General features: G+C 38.8%; 1 protein-coding gene across 1 annotated transcript in view; it reads right to left on the reverse strand.

The window, feature by feature from the left end:
* Nucleotides 1-7169, reverse strand: part of LOC107714384 (glutaminase kidney isoform, mitochondrial-like) — a 41898-nt gene that overhangs the window by 33770 nt on the left and 959 nt on the right. The gene's annotated exons all lie outside the window — the stretch shown is intronic.

The following is a 7169-nucleotide window of genomic DNA, read 5'->3' on the forward strand; positions in this document are numbered from 1 at the left end:
GGATATAAACGGTATTGCCTCATATCGAATCGCTTATAAAGAAAATATCGATATATCGTACAAACTCGATATACTGCCCAGCCCTAACGGATACATGCTCACAAGTGACTAATCACTTGTGATATACTGTATAATAAATATAACTGGCACTGAATATCACTAAGAAAGGTATAGGAGAAGCCACTGAATATAATCATTGTCATATATAATAAATTACTTGCGACCTCGAGCGAGCAGACGAAACACAATAAATGCGGTCATTGCTTTCGGAGGTGGATGCTGCTGTTTGGAACGCAGTCGTGTAAGGCAGATCTGGGAAGCAATTATACAGAAATACTTTGACAGCAGCAGACTTTGCCCAGGCATTTAAGAATGACCATAACAACATTTCAGATGCTGTGCAACGAGATCGGTGCAGTAATATTCTTCAGAAAACCCTGTTGTTCAGAAATCAATCTACAGAAATACACTGATTATTGTCAATGTTTAAAACAGTTGTGCTGCTTAATATTTTTTGGAAACCATAGTACATTTTTTTAGGATTCTAGTTTGTTCAATAGAAAGTTCTAAAAAACAGCATTTATTTGAAATAGAAATCCTTTGTAACATTACAAATGTCTTTACTGTCAGTTTTTAATCAGTGTCATACATCCTTTCTGAATAAAAAAATATGAATTTATTAAAAAACAAAACAAAACAAAAAACTCACTGACCCCAAACTTTTGAACGCCAGTGTATAATTCTCATCACTACAACGCTGTACACTTGGCCTTAGGATGCAATCGTTTTCCTGCCTTTATCAATAAAAAGATTGCAATGTTACAGTCCTGTGCCAAGTGCCATGTGAAGCTCTTTAGAGGATTGTGGAAACTTCTGTTGCACCTCTGTGGGGCCCTAGGGGTGAGAAAGCATTTACCTCTGTACCACGTGCTACTCAGGAGAACAGTCTCCGCAGGTTTCAGGTGTCAGATAACTTTACTGCACCTGCCTGACAGACAGCAAAGGCTGGCAGATCAACCTGTCACATAATAGCTATAATTGCAGGTATCATATCTTAATATTTATTCACCTCTTGTATAGCAAATCCCAGCAATTTGTTTACAGACTTTTGAGACTGAGAGAAAAGGGGGCAGGGAGCAGCAGCTCATTTGCATTTAAAGATACATGCACGAAAACAGCGTGTTTCTGCTTCCTCAAAGTAGTCATTTTCAAAATGATATAATAAATGATCCGTGGGGGATTTTGAGCTGAAACTTCACAGACACATTCTGGGGACACCTGAGACTTATATTACATATTGTAGAAAGGGGCATAATAGGTCACCTTTAAATTTAAAAATTCTGCAGATACCCATAAAGGCCCCCTAAATCCCAAATGGCACCCTAAACCCTCGCGGTCTTCCTCCGAGTCCGCACTTTCGTGACGTAATGTCGCTTTGACTGTCGGGTAGAAGTCTGCTGCGGAGCTCGCACCATTGCAGGCTCGGCAGAAGTGCGGATCGAGGGCGCATAACGGCCGCAAAGGGGGCGCTCGCGAGCACCCTTCTGAACGCTAAAATGACAAATGGGACACCCTACGGTCTCGTGGACTTAACGGACACGCGTACGCGGCGGCCATTGTAAGTCCGTAAGACCGCAAGTTCACATGAAGTGTTCCATTTGGGACAGGGCCAAATAGTGAAATAAAACTCCTTCCTTGATATTTCTTGATATTTGTGTTTTGAAGATGTTTATGATTTATATTATTGACTCCTATCCAATTTTCTATATATATATATTTTTTAAATGGTCTTTTTTACATTTTATTTTGAAATTATGCAAGCTCTGAATTGGAGTTGTGCTGACTCATGACTTATGCCTTCAGAACTTCATATTAAACACTCATTGTTTAATAATTGCATATGTGCTAAATTGTCATTAAAAATGACTTGCACATTGCTGATGAATGCAGGCTCTTTGAACGGCTGTGTTCTAAAACCTAGTGAGCTAGTGCCTATATGGCAGCAATCACCTGAAGACTTCACTAAAGATTCTGGTGTCAGCATGTTGCTAAGAGAATGGCATAACACTCTAAGCAGCCTACACAACACAAAAAACACAACAACAAAAAATTATAATAATACACAAACCTTTCACACAAATAATGAGTAAAATATTTTAATTTGATTATCAATACTTTTCATTATTTGATTATCAATATCTTAAAGTCAGCATTAAATAGAAACTCAACCTATTTCCTAAATGCATCATATATCGTATAGAATATAGATCATCTGTGCATCCATTTCTAAACATTTTTTGAGCTCGTAATTTTTAATCAAAAATGTCATATCTTGATCTTCCAGTTTATTCCACTTGAACCCCACTAATTTCTTACAACATTAAACTGCTGTCTAGTTTACTAAACAGGGCTGCTCTAAAACTTGCAAAGGGTAACATGTTTTAACAGTTAGATGAACTGCAGTCTTATTGAATGCTTCTAAGAGTATGTAGCATTTCTGGTCTCTAGTATTTCTGGTCTCTAGTTATACAGCCACCACACCCATCATGATGGAATATTACAACTACAAGGGTGGAATAAACAAAAAAACATAAGTGCTGAAATATAACGATCAGAGTGCTTTGAAACTTGCAAAAAAAATAAATAAATAAAAATAAAACAAGGATTGATATCGGTGAGTGGAAGGCCATACATTCGTCACTCCACAAGAGCCAATCTATTAGAGATGGAGAACAGAAAGGCCTTCTGGGATCCCAAAGAGATGAACAGACGTCCCACAGATCAATAAGAGAAATGAGTGTTACCTTCAGAATGGCCTTGCTAAAAATAGGGATGTGCAGTATGAAGAAAATCACCTCATGGTAATAGCATATACTGTACCACAATATAGTTTTTGTATTAAATAACCATGTGGTAATGCATGGCCTATTTTTGCATAATCCAATGAACTAAATACTTTACAAATGAAAGGAACTTCTTCTTTTGATAATTTTAAGTCAGTTCTAGCCATTAAATAAAAACACTACATTAGAGTGATATCAGAGTCTATATATCGGAGCAATTCCTCAACAAACATCACTCTCACACCTTCATTATAACCTGTTAGTCTTGTTGTCAAGGCAACAGCACTACTGTGAGTGTGAAGCTCCGAGAGTCTGTGACAGCATGTGTCTGGTGTCTGAAATTAGCTTCACGACCAAGCCAGTAGCCTGTGGCCTCACTTTCACCCATAACATCAGCAGCTGATCATTCACCTCTCCTCACCTTCTTTGAGCAGAATATCCCCATGACAACACAACAATCGATATCTTAATTTTCATAGGATTGCAGAATTGATTGCTTCAAACTGGACGTGTCAGATCGCAGCTTCTCACTGCATGTATCAAGCCTCTTAATAAGATGAGTAAACACAGCCCGTTTATATGGAGGTATTACACATTAAATGATATCATGATTACGAAATTGACATTCTCAAATTACCATTCTTCTATCTAGATATCATTATCAGCCATTCAAATAACTCCTATCAGTCAACTATTAGACTGCACTCAATCCATTACCACCTTACAGCACTTTTAATTGTGTAATCTGCTGTATGCAACATGTTAACCATTAGTCCAAGTCGTCACTAAATAGGATTATGCATCATTAACTTATTTGTGCCAGCTGTACGTACAAATTTAAGTAAAAGTCAGTCTGTAAGGAGGGCAGAAATTCTCACAAATCTCACAGAAAATTACTCTTAATATGACATTTTGTCTGGGAAAACGTAGGTCATGTTGCCCATCGTGAGAAAGAACGGCATTCATGAGAGGATGATCAAGCTCTCGATTAAAGTCTCTCTGCAGGGACAGCACGATGCTTCTGCGTCATCTTATAAATAATCCATATGGACAGACAAGCGATGAGTCACACGCACTGTGTGAACCGCGAGCAAACAGAAGAGTGTGAGTAAAAAAAAAAATCAATTGTACTGCCAGGGAGGGTTTTTTCATATATACATCTATAAATATGGAGAAAACTGCTGCACTGAAAACATTGTAGCAGAGTTTTAATGATCTCTCCATGTGCTCACTGCTTGCGGAAGTGCATTATTAACATTCCACAGCTGCCGTATGAATGGTGTCATAATCCAGCAGCTGATAAGAGCCGCCACCACTCCCATCTTCAACTTCCACAAAGTAAACATTAAAGATCCCATATTGTCAAAACTTAAATTTCCTGGCTTTTTTCACAATAACTGAGGTCTAGGGGCTATTTAACTACCATATAAGTTTCAAAACAGTCAGTCCACAGTAAAATGCACACAGCCTGCATAAAGTAGCTGTGATTTTTCACGAACCGTTGTGACTTACGTAAAAAGTTGACGTCAGAACAACACAGTCACCACCCCGAGCACCGCCCACAGTCCCACTCGCCTTTTGCCAAACCCCCAGACAACATAGCGTCCATGCTATTGCTGAGCAACAACAACATGGAAACATGTCGAAAAGGTTAACTTTAACCACGAAACCAGATCGGCCGACCTGTAACGTTACACTCTCACTCAAAGGATGGACGATCTGACAGGACTCCAGAAAGGTGTAAAATATGTGACCTTTAATAGTGGTTTCATTTTGATTCATCTCAGTGACTCAAAACTTCTGTTCAATAAAAAAGTTCACCGAATCATTCAGTGGCCCTTTCAGCAAGTCACATTACTATGGCAGCAGTGATAACAAGTCTTTGTGTTATGAGTGAGTCACTGAACCAATTGCTAGAGGCGTTACAGGCGTTCACGCCCAAAACAAGTCTTATTATGCATAAATTATCTACAAATCTTCTAAGACTCCAGAAAGAGTATCCAATAATTATAACCTCACCTGACTTTCACCAAGCTATAAAAACAGGAGTAGCCTACATAAATTAAGACATTCAATAACGTATGGAACACATTCATAATTATTAATTTATTACACCCATATTCTGGAAACTAAAGGCCCATTCATACTAAGAATAATAACTAGGGCTGGGTTGACAATATTGATTAATCGTTCTATATTCATTTTCATGAACCAATATTCTTGAATTCCAAAATCAGTCTTTTATCTTTGCTGTTTTCTGTTAATGCGTGAACAAAACTTGACTAGACATTATTTGTAGCATGCCTCCCATCTAATAAACACAATATGCACTGTGCTTTGTTACCTTTGAAATGAAAAAGTCTCAGATTTTAAATTCTGTCAATTTTATCAATAAATGTCGTTTTGATGCTCTTTAATGGGAGTAAGATCGCTGTAGCTGCCTCAGTTCAAGAGCGTGCGTGAACGATCAACTTTTCCTCTTTACTACTAGTTATAGTATAGTAGTCATTGAATCCGTCCTCTGCACTTCTATAACTGTCTGGTTCAGCTCAGCTACCAAATCTGACCTCAGAAGACTACAGAGGGTAGTCCGGACTGCTGAGCGAATCATTGGTACAACCCTCCCTTCTCTCCAAGAACTGTACTCTTCCAGAGTGAGCAAAAGGGCAAGCAAAATCACTCTGGACCCCTCACATCCAGCACACTCACTCTTTGAACTGTTGCCATCTGGTCAACGCTACAGAGCCCTGAGCACCAGAACGACCAGACACAGGAACAGTTTCTTCCCACAGGCCATCCATCTCATGAACACTTGACAATAACTGTGGAACACACAACACTATTTATACACTCATACACTTTATATATTGTTATTCCTTATTTACTTGTTCTATTTATTTATTTTTTATTCTTTTATTATCTGTGTTTTTGTTCTGTCGCTGTCATTCTGCTGCACTGCGGAAGCTTCTGTCATGAAAACAAATTCCTCGTATGTGAAAACATACCTGGCAATAAAGCTCATTCTGATTCTGATAGCATGAAATAAAACTTAATGAACTATTAATGAAACTGTCGTTCTGTCAACTGTCACTTTAAATGCTCGAGTTTTTTGAAGTCGGGTGGATTCTGGTTGCCTGTAAATATTTTTAGCATTCCTTAACTGAAAATTTAAATTCTGAAAGTGATTCCAACTATGTTCCTCTGCTTCGGTATATTACAGCTGTGGTGTGGACTTCCCTGTTCTCAAAGATTTAGAACTATTAACTAAACTTTATAGTTAAATTTTTTTAGTGCGAACAGGCCTTAACCCATATTAATCAGAATCAGAATGAGCTTTATTGCCAGGTATGTTTACACATACGAGGAATTTGTTTTCGTGACAGAAGCTTCCACAGTGTAACAGAATGACAGTGACGGAACAAAAAACACAGATAATAAAAAAATTAAAAATATATAAAAATTAAAAATAGAACAAGTAAGTATGTACAGGTATATTATGTGCAAATTTGAGGTGTAGACTGAGTTGTGCATGATTTCCCAGTTGATTCTGCGTCGCGATCCGCTCTGAACAGCTGAAAGCCCGGGAGACTCAACGCGCTGTCCGGAATGGCGTCTTTCAGCCAGGTTTCCGTGAAACACAGAGCAGCAGAGTTTGAAAAATCCTTATTTGTCCGGGAGAGCAGAAGGAGTTTGTCCGTTTTGTTGGGTAGAGAGCGGAGGTTCGCCAGATGGATGCTAGGCAACGGCGTCCTGAATCCGCGCTGCCTGAGCTTCACGAGCGCGCTGGCTCGCTTCCCCCGTCTGCGCGTCCTGAAGCGTCTGAACAGCGCCGCTGCTCCCCCGACTACAATGTCCAGCAAAACATCAGAATAATCAAAAACCGGTGAAATATCGGGTGGTGTGTACTGCCGAATGTCCAGCAATTCGTCTCTGGTGAAACTGATTGCAGGGATATAACTAAAGACAGGACAAACTAACAAAAACATAAAAACAACTGCGGAGCACGCCACTGAGGCAGCCATCAACGTCGGCGCCATCTCACATAATAATGAACTCAACACATTACCTTTTTTGTTCAGATCTTCACTCATAACTTAGATAACTCATTACTTCAGATCACTTCCCGAATAGTTCAGTTCATTTACGAACTAAAAATTCTTTGTCCCAATTTATTATTTTTCTTTGTCAAAAAAAATGCAGTTTATTCAGTTGGACGACGAATTAAATTTCAGTTTATTCAGTTCGTTCGTTCGATTATTTCACTCACGAATGATAGCTCCGTTCATTAATTTTATTCAAAAAGACTCGGCTGATTCGGTAATTGGG

Source organism: Sinocyclocheilus rhinocerous, unplaced genomic scaffold, assembly GCF_001515625.1.
Source record: "Sinocyclocheilus rhinocerous isolate Xijiao unplaced genomic scaffold, SAMN03320098_v1.1 scaffold449, whole genome shotgun sequence".
Classification (NCBI taxonomy): domain Eukaryota; kingdom Metazoa; phylum Chordata; class Actinopteri; order Cypriniformes; family Cyprinidae; genus Sinocyclocheilus; species Sinocyclocheilus rhinocerous.